The sequence below is a fragment of the Pteropus vampyrus genome, unplaced genomic scaffold (assembly GCF_000151845.1).
Source record: "Pteropus vampyrus isolate Shadow unplaced genomic scaffold, Pvam_2.0 Scaffold292, whole genome shotgun sequence".
Taxonomy (NCBI): domain Eukaryota; kingdom Metazoa; phylum Chordata; class Mammalia; order Chiroptera; family Pteropodidae; genus Pteropus; species Pteropus vampyrus.
In genome coordinates, this window is record NW_011889073.1 from 520,670 (window position 1) to 527,001 (window position 6,332).

A 6,332-nucleotide genomic window follows, 5' to 3' on the forward strand; every position below is an offset into this window, starting at 1 on the left:
TGGGCCTCGCATAATGAGCCTGGGATCACTTCCATAATTCAAATAGGTAATTCCATGCAGCTGTTTAATGATCTGCCACAATAAAAGTGTGCTGACAGCGCTGGGGCTATTTCTGGCAGTCCTCCAGACTCTCACCCTGGGTCACCTAGTTACCACGCCCACACGTTTCCTAAGGGCAAAATTAGAAGCCGGTGGTCTCTGCATTTGTTTTAACCTCTCTGCTCTAAGATGAATGTTGATATGTTAGTCTGGTGGGCAAGCTGTGGAACTTCTCCTTTGCCTGGGCACTAGCACAGCTTCTGTGCCACGTGCAGTCTCCCAACCCAGACCTCCTGGCCATTCTCTGCCCTGGGGGTGGGCGGGGAGGCGGGAGGAAGGAAGGGAAGGGGGAGGGGCCTGGAATGACCCTGAACGCACAGGGAAGCATGCTCTGCCGGGTTTCTGACTTTGGACCAAGAATTGAATGGAAAAAGAATGTTAAGGCGAACGAAGTATATATTTCAGAGCTCTACTGATCAAAGACAATGGTACAGCCCGCCCGATTTAAACATCGACGCCACCTGCCCGTGTGCACGGATTGTGTCTCTGAAACATCGAAGGAGAGCTTCTCAGTCTGAGACCACCTTCCAGTTTCTGTAAAACCACCAGGATGCGGGCCGGATGACCTCGCAAAATTCCTCCCTGCACTATCATTCCGCGACCTGACGGGAAGAGAGGCGGAGAAACCAGAAACAATTCTGCATGGACATTCTCTTTGAACTCGTTTCTCAACGTGGGTTCGATTTCTGTCTTTAAAACCAAATACAGAATATGTCATCACACTTTCTTCCCCGCTTCATAAATGCAGTGCTACCTCCTGAATCTCCCGCAGCAGCTGACTGAGGGCCGTGGGCTGTCTCATTCACCTGTCTACCCCTAGAAGCCAGCCCAGCACCCGGCCCCAGGTGGGAACTCACTCAGAGGTGATCCAATGAGTGACTGGACAAATTCACTCGAGGGATGGATGGACGAGGTCTGATGCCAGAATCAGGAGTTGGAGTAACTTCAGGAGACAGCGTGGACCCCTGGGAGGCAGGAAGAGAAGCTGCTTGAATCAAGTGAAAAATCACAGAGTCTTGCAGAGGGACTGAGCTGCAAGGTTATCGCAATTACAAAGGGGTCTGCCATGGGCAGGGGTCCTTTGTGGGCAGGGTCCCCTCTAAAGCTCCTGGTTTTTTATGCAATGGCCTAAAAGTCTGAGTGATCTCCTCTGTGCCTTCACCTTTCAGCTCCCAGGTGAATTACCCTGCAGGACGTAAGCTCCACCAGGGCAGGCGTCTTTGTGTGTTTCGAGTAGCTACTATGCATTATCTATGTACCTGTTATGAATATCGATGTAGTTCCGGTGTCTAAAACAGTGCCTGCTGCATAATTGACACCCACTGCATATTTCTTGAATAAATGAATAAATTCAGAACGAGAACGTTCAGTCTTCGAGTCCAAAGTGAGAGCCATTACTTTCTGACCAACCCAATATTTTCTGTGGTGCGGAGTGGTTGCAAATTTTGAAAACACAAGGCTTTAGTGTGACAGCTGAATTAATGACTGCAAACGGCTCCACACAGAAACGCGGTGGGGCAGCGGGACCAGATGCCCGGGTGCCAGGCCAGCTTCACCCCTTAGGAGCCATGAGCTCGTAGGCCTCAAGGTGCCTATGTCACCCACTGTGTGGGCTTAGTGACAGCACTTTCCTCACAGGGGTTTGATAAAGTCAGTAGGCAAAAGCACTTAGAAAAGAGCCTGGTGCATCCTATTAAGCACTACAGACGCCGTGTTCGGTGTCTGTATTAGCGTTTTTCTGGATCCCTTGGACTTTCTAACACTGTGTGCAATTATCCAGTGAAAGAAGAGTGTTGGATTCTTTTAGCAACATGGACCTGCAGGCTCCCAACACCCTGAGTAATCGTCCAAAGGGCTTCGCTCCTCCAGAGCCCAAAGGGCAACAGGATGGCAGCTCCAATAACTTGCAAAAATGTTTGCAGTTACTACCCTTTCTACAGAGTCCAGCACTGTGAAGATGAATCAAACACATATATGGAATTATAATCCTGGCACCGTCTAAAGCTAAACCATGGCCAAGGGTCCTCCCGAGAAATCCTCGCTGAACAGGTGAATTTGGGACAAACGTTTCATCTCCGTGAAGTGAGACAGTCTTCTCAGCCATTTCGAGCCTTCACTTCTCCAGGCAGTGATGCCCACAGGCTTGGGGTTTGAGTCCCTGTTGGGGGAACGAAAGTTCTATGCGTTCTGTAAAAGTCCATTTTTGGTCTAAGGCCCCTGCTCAGACAATGGTCCCATGGGGCAAGGATCGTGTCCTCCAGAACCATCTGTCCTCCATCTCATCCTGTGCAGTCACCGAATGGACTTTTTTGTCCCACCCAGGCCCGACATTCCTACGCAGGAAGCGTAGCTTCGAATCGAGGGCTGCATTCACAGAGACACAGACGCAGAAGCACACCAGCCTTCCATCACGGAGAGAGGGAGCGAAGGCGCTCAGTACTAAACCTGGGGTGAGGGGCGCAGCTTGGTCTGATTTTAGCCCCAGTGACCGTCAGTAGTCACCAGACCTCCGAGTACATGGTTTGGTGTCCTACCTCTCCAAAAATGTTCAGCATCTTCTAAAAGAACAATGAAGGCAGTAGAAAAAGACATATCTATAAACCTATAACGCTTATATAAGGCTGTATGAAAAGGTTTTCACCCAAGCATAAAGCTGGGAACTCTCTACACAACTTCTTTATTTAAATGCATTTTGACAGAACTACATAATGATGATATAGCTCTATATTTATTGAAAAGGAAACATGTTCACTATCGAATACATTTTTTTAAGAGTACTGAAGATGTGTGTATTGTACGATACCAGTTTTTAAAAATGAATGAGAATAAATCTCTCTCTGTATATTTTTTGACCTCAGGTATAAATATAAATATTATTTCTATGTATGCAGTACTTTATTAATCATTTTAGTGGTGTGTTGCCTATATGGATTTTTAAATTATTTTGCAATGAATATGTAACACTTTTAAAGAAAGAAAAAATTGTTAAACATCTAGAAACACACACACATACACGCACACGCACGCACACAAAATCTTACAGAGAGAGAAAGCCCTAACCAAGGGAATCCATTTCTAATAGAGGAATTTCAAAACAGCACCCCTTCGTTTTGAGGGGAGTTGTCTCTTTGCCTCTCTCCCCATCATGTCCCATTCCTCCCTCCCATTCTCCACTCACACGGGTCAGGCCAGAGCCCCAGATGGCATCTCGGTGAGACACGTCGCTACCATGTCCCAGCCTGGAGTCCCAGGGTCACCTCTGTGGTCTGCGAGAGGGAGTTGGGACATTAGTCCATCACCTCTGTATTCAGCGGCCAGGTCGGCGCTTGGACTGCTAAGAGGTAACACCCTATAAAAAATAAACACGAAGGAGAAAGGAGAGATTCACTTGGATGACACTCAATACAGACGTGAGAAAGAAGCCAGGCTGTTCCCAGAAGGCCGGTGAGGAAGCCCGGACAAGCAGCCTCTGCCGGCACGTGAAGCTGACCTCAGCCTGCCGCGGCGTCATTGCGGAAGGGAGCTCTGGGGACGCGTGCCAGCTTCAATTAACAGCTGACCGTTCCATACTGAGACGGTGTCTCCTCCGTTAGTGGAACTTTCCATTAGACTTGCCGACAATATCTTATGTCAAATAAGTTAGAAATTGAGCTGAAAAGTCAAGACTGCAATGGGGCCATGCAGAAAGGAAGACCAAATGGGACAGTAGAGGGCACAGGTTACTGTAATGTTACATCCCCGGCATAAGCGATTACAAAAAAAACGCAGCAGCAGCAAATGTTAAGGACCCTGAGGTAAGCTTTGAAACTCAGAATTCAAGGAAAGGAGGGCATTCTTGGCCCTTCTTCAATTGCTACACCTGAGAGGAAATCCAGCCGCCAAGAGGCACCCTTCCAGGAACATTTTCCAGGGCCCGCAATTCAAACAGCTGGATTTCTCCTTCCAGAACCATCCACTCAGTCTTTGGAAGTGAGAGGTCGGCCGCCGGATGGGAAATGTCCATTCGCATCATGGACAGAACTCAGTGTTCTCGGCCTCGTTTATTCTCCACGTAAACGGACTTTCCTGAGAGTCGCGTGTTAGTATTTACGAGTGACTCAGGTGACAGCACATGCATTTCCGACGTGAAAGCTTCCAAGTGCGCCGAGGAGGTTAAGCGGAATGAACCCTTTACAGCCGAACAACCTCGACCTCCACAGAGCTCCACGTCAAAAAACGAAAAAGGCGGCGCGAAAGCATCACTGAATTTTCTTGGAAATATCTGAAGTCCGTAAGAAGACGCTCGGGCATGGGAAGAGGAAGCGCCACCAGAAATGACAGAGCAATCACAACTTAACGGCTCGCATATGAGAGGGTCACTCAGTCAGCAAGATGTTTGCACAGGGACATGAGGCACCTGCGCGGTTTCCTGAACTCGGCCCCAAGTGGAGAAAGTGACACAGAACGGCAGGCCCCGGGATTTATAACAACTTCCGGTAGTTTAAGAGAAGAAAAAGTTTTGCCTCGGAAAACCCTGATCTTGGGGTCCACGTCTTTGGAACGCCCAGGCTTCCTAACTGGGTCCCAGTGGGAGATGGTCAGCACACACAGACTGACCTATCGCTACCTGGAATATATTTGCACGTCTTTATTTTTCAAACTGATTAAACATGGCTTGGCCTTGCAGAAAGTGCAGGCTGAGCGATGCTCTGAGGCTCCTCAACCTGGGCGCCCCTGGGCTTGCTCAGGGGACTCCTGGCCTAAGCAAGGAGATCTGGAGGAAGGGCTGGTGGGTCTTGCCCCATGGGGTCTTCACGAAGGTGGGGGGGCGCCCATCTTCCTGGCCAGGCTTCAGCGTGAAGATTCGAGCCATGGCTTCTGGGTCGGGCTGGCTACTCTGTGAGGGCACATGACTCAGATGCCCCATCCAAAACACTGCTGGTACACAGGGCACAGTTCTGGGCCCCCGTCACCAGCACCAGCACCACCCCCACGGTGGATACCCCGAAGTCCACAGGTGGCGGAAGGCGCACGCAGGCAGTGTCAGCCTCAGGAGTGTCCCCCCAACCAGAAGAGAACAAGACTCCACCTGGATTCCATGAACCAGATGCCCGAGGCTGGGTGCCAAGGCGTTTCGACCCCCACTCCGTCTGTTTGCTCGTAGTACTTGTCAACACTTCTTAAACCTGGATTCCTATCTTCTATCGAAAAAGCGGGTGCTCTGACCATGCCAGGCCCGCAGTCCCACACGCCCTCGCCGGCCGGGGCTGGCCGCGGAGGGGACACGTGTTCTCCGCGACTCCTCGCCACGGTGCTAGGGCCGCTTCGCAAGCCTACATTATCCGCTTGTGAAAACTGAATTTTGCAATCTTTGGTCTCGGCCTGAGGACGGGAAAGGTTGGGCTGCCTTCCTGGGAATGGGAAAAGGAACGATTATCTTTTCATTCTTTCCGATTTCTCGAAGAACAAGACAAAACGTAATGTTTCCGCAGCTCATCCTGTCATTCACCTTCACAGATAACTGCCCTGACGGTAAAGCTGACCGCAGGTGACCGCAGACTGTCTGACCGCACTTGGCCGACAGCATCCAAGCCACCCACGCGGTGAAGAAGAACCCATTCTGACACCTGTGAGAGGTAGGGCAGACTTCACCCGGGGCCGCCACAGGCGTAGGGCCCACTGCGCTGGGGTTTGCGGGAGGGCAAGAGAGTGGGCTCAGCTCCAGGTATGACAAAAAAAAAAGTGTGGACTTATGGCCAAGTTGCAGAGTGGGGGTCCGTGGATGAAAAATCAGTAAGAGGAAGCATAAGGGAAAGGGGGTTCCGGCTGAACCCGCTAACAGGGAGCTTGCGGAGGGAAGGCCAGGTGACCAGACACCAAGCACTCAGGGGCGGGGGGTGGGGGGTCACATATGAGGGGATCAAATATCGAGAGGGTGGATTCTGGCTAGGCTGACTGAAGGTCACATGCGAGGACGGGCCCAGCTGAAGGGAGCTAGGAGGAGCCAGGGGAGAGTGTGGCCACGGAGAGAATGCTGTCACTCATCTCCCTCCTCACAGACAGCCCTCGCCCTGGAAGACTGGAAGGCCTGGCACCGCCGGCCGGTCCATAAAACACCTGCCTTTTCTCTCACAATGCAAGGAGCTGTGACTGAAGGAGGAGGGGAACGCAGGGCCCACCCCAAGCACAGCGGGAGTGGGGTCCGTAAAGGGCGGCACCAGGAGTGAGCGCGGGCGTCCACGGTCCATCCTCCC

General features: G+C 51.2%; 1 long non-coding RNA gene across 1 annotated transcript in view; it reads right to left on the bottom strand.

Annotated features, from left to right (window-relative positions):
• Nucleotides 1-728: 728 nt before the first annotated feature.
• The window catches only part of LOC111729948, a 10,238-nt gene continuing 4,634 nt past the window's right edge, over nucleotides 729-6,332 (bottom strand). Inside the window, exons 2-3 of the long non-coding RNA XR_002776489.1 lie at nucleotides 3,278-3,448; nucleotides 729-1,064 (exon numbers count right to left, since the gene is read on the bottom strand). This is a non-coding gene — a long non-coding RNA (uncharacterized LOC111729948). The remainder of the gene's footprint in view (nucleotides 1,065-3,277; nucleotides 3,449-6,332) is intronic.